Genomic DNA, 12,302 nt, shown 5'->3' on the forward strand with positions numbered 1-12,302 from the left:
TCCTACTCCCGGTAGGAGTAGGACTCCTCCTGCGCCTCCCTCCTTTGGCCGGCCAGCCTCCCCCCTCCATCCTTTATATACGGGGGCAGGGGACACCCCAAGACACACAAGTTGATCCTTGAGATCGTTCCTTAGCCGTGTGCGGTGCCCCCTGCCACCAAATTCCACCTCGATCATACCGTTGTAGTGCTTAGGCGAAGCCCTGCGTCGGTAGTACATCAAGATCGTCACCACGCCGTCGTGCTGACGGAACTCCTCCCCGAAGCTTTGCTGGATCGGAGCCCGGGGATCGTCATCGAGCTGTACGTGTGCTAAGAACTCGAAGGTGCCGGAGCAACGGTGCTTGGATCGGTCGGATCGGGAAGAAGACGTACGACTACTTCCTCTACGTTGTGTGATCGCTTCCGCAGTCGGTCTGCGTTGGTACGTAGACAACACTCTCCCCTCTCGTTGCTATGCATCACCATGATCTTGCGTGTGCGTAGGAATTTTTTTGAAATTACTACGTTCCCCAACAACCCAAGCTTAAACCGGAGTTTCTGGCGGATCTTTTTCGGATATGTGTGGTCGGGGGTGATTTCAATAGCATTAGAAAGAGAGAGGAGAAAAACAATGATAACTTCGACGGCAGGTTATGTTCAATACTATTATTAAAAGCTTAGATCTAAGGGAGATAGAGCTTACTGGTAGACAGTTTACCTGGGCTAATGCTATGCCAAACCCGACATATGAAAAGCTTGATCGGGTTCTCGCCAGCGTGGAGTGGGAACAGAAGTTCCCTCTTGTTACGGTGCAAGCTCTCACGCGGGGAATCTCCGATCACACACCTTTGTTCGTGGACTCAGGGGAGCTGAACCATATAGACAACAAAAACACCTTCTCTTTTGAGATGGCCTGGTTCGAACACGAGGGATTCTTAGACATCATAGCCAGGGAGTGGGCTAAGGGTGTTGGAGGAAGGACGGCGGTCGAGCGCTGGCAGAATAAAATTAGGCATTTGAGAAGTTTCTTACGGGGTTGGGCTAAGCATCTCAGTGGGGTGTATAAGATTGAGAAGGATAGGGTCCTCTCTCTTGTACAAGCCTTGGACGTAAAAGCTGAGTCCGCGTTGTTGCTGCCCGCCGAGCTCCAAGTTAAAAATGAGGTGGAGAAGAGGCTGAAAGAACTTCTCCGCGAAGAAGAATTGAAGTGGGCTTTGCGTGCCAAGGTCCGCAAAGTAGTCCAAGGGGACGCGAATACTCATTTTTTCCACCTCATTGCTAATGGTAAACACAGAAAGAAGCGGATCTTTCAGCTAGAGCAGGATGAGGGTACTATTTTAGGGCAGGATAATCTCAAAACCTATATTACCGAGTACTATAGACAACTATTTGGACCGCCGGAGGCCAATTGTGTGTCCCTCGATGAGTCAAGGGTTGAGGACGTGCCTCAATTGACTGCTGCTGATAATGATATCCTGGTTGCCCCGTTCTCAGAAAAGGAGGTGTTCGATGCTATTGCACAAATGAAAAACAATAAGGCTCCCGGTCCGGATGGGTTCCCAGCTGAGTTCTATAAAAAGTGCTGGCACATTATTAAGGGGGATTTACTACCTATGTTTCATGATCTATTCTCTGGACAGCTTCAATTATTTCACTTGAATTTTGGAACTATCACATTGTTTCCGAAGAAAACGGATGCTGCGAGGATTGAGCAGTTCAGGCCGATCTGCCTCCTCAATGCTAGTTTCAAAATCTTCACCAAGGTCGGGACTAATAGGCTCACACAGATTGCGCAATCTGTGGTGCAGCAATCCCAAACTGCTTTCATGCCGGACAGGAACATCCTTGAAGGGGTGGTTGTCCTTCATGAAACGCTCCATGAAATCCATTCCAAAAAATTAGATGGAGTAATTTTTAAGGTGGATTTCGAAAAAGCGTACGATAAGGTTAAGTGGCCATTCCTCCAACAGGCATTGCATATGAAAGGTTTTGATGAAGCCTGGCGCCGACAGGTCGAATCATTTATGCAAAAAGGGAGTGTGGGAATTAAAGTGAATGACGACATAGGTCATTATTTCCAGACACATAAAGGCCTAAGACAAGGAGATCCGATGTCCCCTATCCTATTTAACATTGTGGTGGATATGTTAGCAATTTTGATAGACCGGGCTAAGGAGAATGGTCAAGTGGGTGGGTTGGTTCCTCATCTTGTTGAGGGAGGTGTTTCCATCCTTCAGTACGCCGATGATACAATCATCTTTATGGAGCATGATTTGGCCAAGGTGAGAAATATGAAGCTTGTGTTATGTCTATTTGAACAATTGACCGGGTTAAAGATTAACTTCCATAAGAGCGAATTGTTCTGCTTTGGTAGAGCCAAAGACGACCAGGAGTCTTATCGGCAATTGTTTGGGTGCGAGCTGAGGAGTTTACCCCTCTCTTACCTTGGTATCCCGATTCACCATCGTATGCTAACAAACAGAGAATGGAAGTGCATCGAGGATCGATTTGAGAAAAAACTGAGCTGTTGGAAGGGTAAGCTCATGTCATACGGAGGCCGTTCGATATTGATTAATTCGGTGCTCACGAGTATGCCTATGTTTCTCTTATCTTTCTTTGAGATCCCAGTTGGTGTTAGGAAACGACTGGACTTCTATCGGTCGCGCTTCTTTTGGCAGGGTGATGAACTTAAAAGAAAATACCGGCTTGCTAAATGGGACATCATATGTAGACCGAAAGACCAAGGGGGTCTTGGTATTGAAAATCTTGAAGTCAAGAACAGATGTCTTCTTAGTAAGTGGTTGTGGAAGCTGTCTTCCGGGACTGAGGCCATGTGGGCGCAGATCCTCCGCAACAAGTACCTCCAAACTAAAACATTGTCCCAGGTCGCAGTCAGGCCGACTGATTCGCCTTTCTGGAAAGGACTACTGAAAGTCAAACAATTTCAATAGGACGAGATTTGTTATTGGAAACGGTACAAGTACCCGTTTCTGGGAGGATACTTGGCTTGGTGAATCACCTTTAGCCATTTAGTATCCGTCTTTATATCGGATTGCTCAACGACGTGAGGTGTTCGTGGCAACGGTATTCCAATCTATCCCCCTTAATATTCAGTTTCGACGGTCGCTAGCGGGCAATCGTTGGGAAGAATGGCTTCATCTAGTTAGGAGACTGATGGAGGTTCAACTTTCTCACCAACCCGATATATTGCGTTGGAAGTTGACTAGTTCTGGAGTATTAACAATTAAATCAATGTATATTGATGTTATTAATTCGACTGCTATTCCAACTTCCAAGTTTGTTTGGGCTGTCAAGGTGTCTTTAAAAATTAAAGTGTTTATGTGATTTGTCCATAAACAAGTTATTTTAACAAAGGACAACTTGATTAAACGCAATTGGACAGGACCTACTAGGTGTAGTTTCTGTGATCGGGATGAGACGATTAAGCATTTATTCTTTGATTGCCCGTTGGCTAGAGTTCTTTGGCGGACAATCCATTTTTAATCTTACTCCGCCGACTTCTGTCAATGCTTTACTTGGGACATGGCTTAATGGGGTTGAGCCTGTTCTCGCACGACATATTCGGGTTGGAGTTTGCACTTTGTTATGGACTATCTGGAATTGCAGAAATGGTTTGTTTTTTAAGAGAACATCACGGATTCATTTTTTGCAGGTTATTTTCCGAGCTACGGCACTGATCCGTTCGTGGTCGCTACTCACTCCGATGGAGGTCAGGGAGCATTTGGTTACTGGATCTATCCGTTGGGAGATGGTCGCTCGGGATATCTTCAACCGGTTTGGATGGCGGTCATGTAATAGGATAGGCAATTAGTTTCCCTATCTATTGTTAGCCAGCCGGTTGTGGCATCTTTTTTCGACTATTTTGTATATCTAGCCGTTTGTAGCTCTGTGTGAACTGCATTTCTCTTTTCCTTTTTTGTTTACCTGGAGACTGTGGAACCTTATTGGCACTTTTGCCTTTTTTTGGTTAATAAGATGGCCGTATGCATCGTTCTGATGCAGAGACCGGGGAGACCCCTCTTTTCGAAAAAAAAAATCTCATGTAAAAGAAGCCTGCTGACGGATGGATGGACAGAATTAACAGCCGTTTCCTTTCCGTAGTGCAACTGCGGCTCATATAGCTATACGTGTTCATAATCGGTTCCGATAGATCAATTCCGACTCCTACTCCTCAACTAACTCCCTGCTATAAAGTATATAGTACAAATTACACCCCCGATGAATCTCCTGTATACGTAGCCCACGGCGGCCGGCGATCACCATGTACCGTGGCTACCACGTCGAGACGGTGCCCTACACCAACCGCGCCCACCTCGTCCCCCGCTCCGGCCGGGCCGCACGCGAGCGCCATGCCACCGACTCCTACTTCGCCGCTTTCAAGAAGCACTACGCATCAAGGATACTCGAGGAGAACGACGACCGCAACGTCCGCGTTAACCGCATCGTCATGGAGCTTGTCGGCGGCGTCCACCGTAGCCTGGCCAACAAAGCTCGCCACTGGGTGGACAACCTCAATTGGGAGGCGGTTGTTCTCAGACACGACGGCGTCAACGCTTATGTGCTGTGCACCGGCAAAATCGTAGTTTTCACCGGGCTACTCCGCCGTCTCCACACCGACGCCGAGATCGCCGCTGTTCTTGGGCACGAGGTACGTAGCTCAGATCGTCTGTTCATCCGGCAGAGCATGCATAGTATTAACTTTTCTTTTGCACTACTACATATTTTATGTATAGTTCGGACACGTTCTTGCAAAGCACACGTCAGAGATGATCGCAAACTTGATCGACAACAAGTGGTGTCCGGCCCTCCTCACTGCCCCATTCCTACGAAGGTACGTAATTAATTAATCGTTCATATCATTTTTATATTTTTCAACATAGTGAATTTTATTGGCTGAAAATCATGCATCAACCCGGTCACCCTGCATAGCTAGAATGCATGCAGCCAGCACGAACACACACAAAGACACACCAGCAACTACCAAAGTCATATAAGACGCTTTGTGCAGACCAGGAAAATAAAAAAACCCCAAAGCAATGTGATGGCTTTGTATTAGAACATGTAGGCTTCCAGATTACCCTAATTAATTGCATTGCACGTACTAAATTAACCATGCAAGTTGACTGATATAGTGATCGTGTTAACTATACATGCAGGCAGGAGATAGAAGCAGATTATATCGGAATGATGCTACTCGCCGCTGCTGGTTACGATCCACATGAAGCCCCTCGAGCCCTTGAGAAGGTCGGAAAGATGGAAAGAAAAACTATATTGGAGAAACTGATGTCTTCCCTCTCTCATCCGTCCTGCAAGAAAAGGTCACGGCTGCTATCGCAACCTAGGGTCATGAGGAAGGCGATGACATTATACACACAAGTGAAAGGAAAGAACAATTGTTGAACCTGCTTCATGGCTTCGACCTGCCGATGACTCCTAGGAGTGGCACTCGCGTCTCCCATGCCCTAGGTAACTTCGATAGAGAAGATGCGAGTAATGTTGTTAGTCAGTAATGCCTTGTTTTTTGCGAGGTAGTCAGTAATGCCTTGTTTTTGCGAGGTAGTCAGTAATGACCTGTGTGCTGAGTCTTGGCCATCGAGGTTGTAACGTTCTATGTGCACAAATTAATATAAACATAATTCTTTGAGAAAAGGTCAGTGTTGGCGAAGATTGTGATGGTGTTTTCGCATAACTTTTGAAACTCTCTAACTAGGTTGGTATGCCCGTTGGTGGATGTCGATGCCCTAAAGAATCTTGTAGAGTAACAAACTATGTATGTACGCATTCTTTCAAATCAGATAATTAGCCAGGTAGTTTCATAGATAGATACTAGCACATATGCACGTGTGTTGCAACGAGAGATAAAATAGTATGCATTTAAAGTCAGTGAGAATTATATATGCACATGAGAAAAGGAACATTTAGTTTCTCGGTTTAGCCGCATGTGAAGGAATCAATCCGATATTTTTTTCATTAATTGATCGAGGGCATTTAAGAGTTTTGTTACGTCATCATACGCCAGAGAAGGCACATGAGTTATTCAATCTACATTTCCTTTCAATCCTTTCAATCAAGGGGATTTTAAGGCATGAAGTTTCTAAATATTCTAGGAAACATGAACAATCTTTTAATCTGGAATAGTTTTAAAAAAATTATGAACACTTTTGGAAAAATGCGAAGAAAATAGGAAAGGGAACATCCTTTTTAAATTCACAATCATTTTCTCAAAACACCAACTTTTTTTATACAAACATTAGCATTATTTGACTTTCTGAACATTTTTTAAAAACACGAACAAGTGTTAAAATTCTTAAGAATTTTAGAAAATGTGTATATTTTATACAAAATAAATAATTGTGAAATTTTAACTGAAAAATATTTTTAAATTTGGAGCATTGTTTAAATGCCATTTTATTTTTAGACATGTAGAACAATTTTGAAAAAAATATTTTTTGAAAAAAGGGGAAATGTTTGGCAAGTTTCGAATATTTCTTAACGTAGGAACAAAATTTTGGAATTCTTAACATTTTCAAAATTTTGTTTTTATTAAGTCCGATTTTCTTTTGAGATTTTTAATTTACGAAATAAATTCTAAAAGAAAATTAAAAATGGAAGGGAAAAAATAGGGACAGAAGAATAAACATAGAAGTAAAACACACAAAAAACAGGCCAGCCCATTATCGGTTATCTTGTGCGAAACTCCGACTAAAAACATGAACATTATTTGAATTTGTGAGCATTTTTTATAAAATGTGAACATGTGTTCAAAATTCATAAGATTTTTATAAAATGCAAATCTTTTATACATGAACATTATTTTTACTTTTGAAAAAATCACTAAAACACGAATATTTTTTGAATTTGGAGCTTTTTTTGAAATGTCATTTTCTGTTTAGACATATTGAACAATTTTGAAAAATAATATTTTTTGTGAAAAAATTGGAAACATTTTGGAAGTTCCGAATATTTTTCAAAATAGCATCAAAATTTTGGAATTCTGAAATTTTTCCAAAAATTGTTTTTTTATTCTGAACGTTTTTTGAGAATTTTTAATTTTAAAAGTAAATTCTAAAATGAAAGTAAACTTGGAAGGGAAAAAGAGATAGCAAAATAAAAATAAAAATAGAAGCCCAATATTGGTTGCTCTGTGGGAAACTTGACTATCTGACGCCGAGCACGGACAATAGAATTTTCCCAGCTGCATGGGCAGAAAAATAAGTGGGATGGCTTCGCTGGGCCATAGCGCGTGGCCCACGTACGAAAATTCTTTTTCTAGCAAGAAAACACATAAAATTTAGTATCACCTCTTTTTTTTTCGATTTGTGCGTGTCATCCTTGCGCAGGGGCCATGCTAATCTTCTCTGTATCATTCCAATTTTATCGGATGTCCCCGAAGGGACAATTTAGTATCACCTCGGATAGAAAAAAATTCTTTTCGAGGGTGAACGGATGAAAAAATTAGCAAAATGCACCTTGCTTTATTATTATTAAAAAAATAGGGTATAGATATCTATAACTATACGCGGGTGGTCCTTATCCTTACTAGTAGAATGTCCGTGCGTTGCTACGGACTGCTAGGGGCAACAATGCGTGTAAATGAATCAAAGAAATAATTAAAGTCGTCTTCAAAGTCAAAACTTATTTTTCCCTCACATATTTAGACGTGTTCCGATGTCAGATGAGCACCCAACGTGCTCCCCGAAATTCAACCGTCTGGACAGTCCGGGTTCCCCAAATTCAACACACATGTGAGGAAGTAATGTGACTATTCAGACTATTTGTGATGTTATCTCCAACACACGGTTGCAACGCAAAACCCCACCCTCACGACGCACCCTCTCTATTTCTCGTCGGACCCTCCCGCTTGGTTTCCCGCCGTAGCGGGACATTTCATGCTGGAGCCCTCTCCTTTAAAATAGGATGACACCCACCTCACTTTCACCATGGCACCCTCTCTTCTTCATACCGTACTTCCTCCCGGGCCGTCAAGGAGGAGTGCCCTGTAGTGCCTGCCCTGCTTGCCGCCATGATCGCCTCCCCCGTGTTTGTGTCGTTCCATCACCGCCATCAAGGGGGAGGAGGTATGTGCCGTCTGTGACGCCCCCAGAGCCAAGAAGGTGAACCCATAACTTTACATACTAACCCTAACCCCCATCCCACTCACTCTCAACCCTCACTCTTATCACAAAATCCATTAACTTGTGTTTTAAGTGAGCTAGTGATCAACATCGCGGTGGACACTCTACCCATGTTAGTGCTAGTAACTCCTGGTTCTATATTGGACCCACCCTTCATCCCGGACTCTACCACGATAGTCCCACGCTCATGTGTTATCACGGAAAAAGAAAGCAATGAATAAAATTGTTCATCCAAAGCATGCAAAATGTCAATGATTCTCTCATCTTCCCTCCCTCTGGCACATGCTTGATTCAATCAGATATTAGTGAATAACTTAAATAGATAATTAAGTGACATGTCCATATATATATATTTATAATTCATTTATTAGTTTATTTAGTGAATGCTATGGTAGGGACCATATGTCATTCGTCTACATATTTTCGCAGCAGTTGAATTCTGCATGTGGCATCCTATTACTCCTTGCCATTGTCTTCACCCACATTCTGATGGTAGGCTAACACCACCTCCCCCTTGCATGTGACGGCTCCTCCATATCTCAACACCTAATTCTGACAGACTGAAGTGCAAGTATGCATTGGTATATAGAGATGTATTACTGTTGTATGTTTTTTGTGGACAATATAATTATTCAATGCACAAGCAAGACATGAAGATAAAATCTTAATTTCTAGAGCGTTTTTGTAAGGGCAACATACATCATCCCTACAAAAACCCTTAAACCAAATAAATTTGAACTAATTAGCCTGTGTGTTGCAACAGGTGTATAAATATGCTAGTGCTTAATTGTCCCAAACATATATCTTTAGGATCCTAATGCACATTAAGCAGCATTGTTGATTTTTTTCTAGCCTTATAGCACTCGTTTTATTCGTACTCCTTCTCCTCCTCCTCTTCACTCACTATCTCTATCTTCCCGATCGAAGCTTGTTGCCAAGCTCGCAACCACCATCAATGGTGCATCCGTCTAAAAATCCCCCAACCTTCCACATCCACACCATGAATTTTGATGGATTATATGCCATTTTCTTCTCCCTTCAGTGTTAAACAATACTATTAATGTAAAAGTAATTAGTGTTCTTCCCTTCAGAGGAGAAGAAAATGCTTGCACGCGGCCACTATACCCCGACCTATCCTGTCTCTCCTACATGATGTGCTTCAAATCCAACAATTTTTTCCGTTACTCCAGCAAGGCTCTCGCGGCGACCATGTGCTCGGAGTGCCGCTTCTGCTGCCATGCATCTTCACTAGTGTGCCTCAAATGTTTGCATGATACTCCCTTTGTAAACAAATATAAGACCGTTTAGATCACTAAATTAGTGATATAAACAGTCTTATATTTGTTCCGGAGGGAGTACATTAGTAGTTGTTTTTTTAGAGATACACGATTATTTTACTCCTAGTAATAGCAATTGGCAATTTGGCATAGTACAACCATAATCTTGGAGTCGTCTATCATTTTGATAAATAGCTATTTGCTATAGATGCAATTATGATGACTGTGTTAAGAATTTGCACAGAGTAACCCTTGCAAACTGAATGAAACAACAAGTCAATCCTGTCCACACTGAAACTGAATCATGCATTAAGGAACATCACACAGAGGAAATTGGAATCCAAACTAACAACAAGAGACGACAACATGGATGCTATCTTATTGCTTTCGAGGTGGATGGCAAGAGCCCTCGCCCGGATGCATGAAATAGTCCTTACTGATTGTGCATAGCTAGCTGAGGAAACGTCGGGTGAAAACAAGGGTGTTGGTACCTTGAGAAATTACACTCTCATGTTGACAAGTGTCGCACAAAACTGCTCGCGGCCATCCTCCTCTAGGCCTTCTAGGCATTTTGACAGACATCCTCTCTGCTTCCCCCGCGCGATGGCCGGCCACCACTACTCCTCCAGAGTGAATCCTTCCAAAGGCACTACATGCGGCGTCGTCCCTGTGGCGTTCTCCTTTCTGCTCGTGCCTTTTGCTCCTTTGACCTCTTTCTTATGAAAATTTACCCGCTTCTCCAAACATGCACTGAAAACTGTAGAAAAAGTAGAACAATGTACATGTGTGAACTGGAATAGTGGAATTAAACCAACCTTCATCAACAGACATCTTTTGAACTATGGTCGACTCTGTACATCATCCAGATTAGCTCATAATGAAAACTAAAATAATGGTTGGCCTTTCCTATATTTTTTTGAAGAAGAAAATAAGAATTGTCAGCACCTACAACCTGGAAGACACTAATCCCTTCAGAAAAGTTTGGCATATAGATTATGATATTATCCTAGCTTATTTATGATTCAAATTTCAACCTTATTCGGGTCAAATTGAGTGGCATCTCAAGGATCTAGTTAAACCACTGGACCAATACAAAATGAAGATCACAACCACGTACATCCATACGGGAATGCACTACATCTTGATATATAAGCATGCTTTTGGTTTTGTATGCCAGGCTCTAAGTTTATATTGAGAAAATAAATTCAGAAAGATGAACCTTAATATTTACAGAAGGATTATGCTCTTTTGCTGGACATGGCCCTTTTTCAGAAGAAAAAAACATGTGTGTATCATTTCAGAAATATACACGAAAGACAAAATTTCAGAATGATACAGCTGTATCTTATTTACCTTGTAAGAAAATGGACTTCCCATATTTTGCTGAAAGAAATCTCAAGTAGTCCCTCCATATCAGCTGAAATAAAACCCTAAGACAATTGCCATGTCAGTAATGGCGGTCCAGTATGATCAGAGCATTCCGTATAGGTGGCTTCAAACATGGAATTGGGCCACAAGGGCACACTCACCAATATGTGGAATCATTTGATATTCTTCGCCTCTCATATGTCTTTACCTGCATAATGACTTTACATTTAGAACAGAAGAGCTAATAATGTGTGCAGACAACATGTACTAAATATTACCTCTTCACAAATATAGCACGGCGAAAGATTGTCTGAAGCAAGTCAACAAATGAATAGTAGGCACCTACAATTGAAGTTGTTCAATTGGAAACTATTTCATAGATGCAAAGACCACGACCATCTATTAAATTCATTGGAAGTTGCTACAACCAAAGTACATCAGTATTTCAGGCCCAAACTGAGGCAATGTCAGGAAGCAGTAAGAGACAACTGATAAACAAGCCAAAGAAAATCAAATCAAAAAGGTTATTTTTTGTTAGCATCTGCACTGACTACGTGTATGTGGCAGTTTTGAAGTCTGGGTCTCCGGGCTGAGTCGGCATATGCACTTCTCATTGTTACTAGGGATCACATGCATATGTTACCACTCTGTACTATCTCCATAGTGATGGGTGTCATAGATATGGTAGCATAGGGATCCTCATTGATTACTTTGTAGGATCTATAGTAATACCTCAACACTGTGATCTATGTGTGGCATGTATCAATCTAATTTTTTGCTTGTTTGTGCAAATGCATGAACACAACATAGAAAGTGCCAATATATAATAGTACTAAAAACCAGGACACGGTGTTTTGGTTCCTAGGTGCATATGCACTCATTGTCTAAATTACACATTTTGGAAAGTTAAAAAATTCGGAATAAAAATCTTGCGGGTATACCCAGACATTCTATGTGCATGCACAAAGTTTCGGTGAAAAACGACGTTCTTTGTGGCTTGTGTAAAAAAATAAAGAAATGAAAATGAATAGTTGTAATGAAGCATCAGAAATTTTCTTTTTTACACAAGCCACAAAAAACCTCGTTTTTCACCGAAAACTTTGTGCACGCACATAGAATATCCGGATATACACGCGGGATTTTTGTTCAGAATTTTCCAATTTTTCAAAATGTGTATTTAGACAATGGGTGCATATGCACCTAGGAGCCATTGCAAATTTCCGTACTAAAAATATAAAACATATTTAGCATTACATGGATAGCCTAGTTAGCCATCAATTAACTGAATATCACATATTAGTTTACCTAGTCTCTCCTAGTTAATTGAATCTAGTCTCTGCTAATGGTTCGCTTTGCATATGCATTTTGTACAGGATTAACAGAATCTACTATAGAACAACACTAATCCCGTACGTTTTATGGGCATCGAGCAGCTATGTTCAGGTCACCAAATCAAGCAAGCAACGGCCTGCACATGAGCTCATTATTTAGTTAATTCAGGGTGAGAGGTTGGTACAGAC

General features: G+C 41.6%; 1 pseudogene; it reads right to left on the reverse strand.

Moving 5' to 3' along the window:
- Positions 1 to 7,287: 7,287 nt before the first annotated feature.
- On the reverse strand, positions 7,288 to 7,399 carry LOC119359850 (annotated as a pseudogene).
- Positions 7,400 to 12,302: the final 4,903 nt, after the last annotated feature.

Source organism: Triticum dicoccoides, chromosome 2A (assembly GCF_002162155.2).
Source record: "Triticum dicoccoides isolate Atlit2015 ecotype Zavitan chromosome 2A, WEW_v2.0, whole genome shotgun sequence".
Classification (NCBI taxonomy): Eukaryota; Viridiplantae; Streptophyta; class Magnoliopsida; order Poales; family Poaceae; genus Triticum; species Triticum dicoccoides.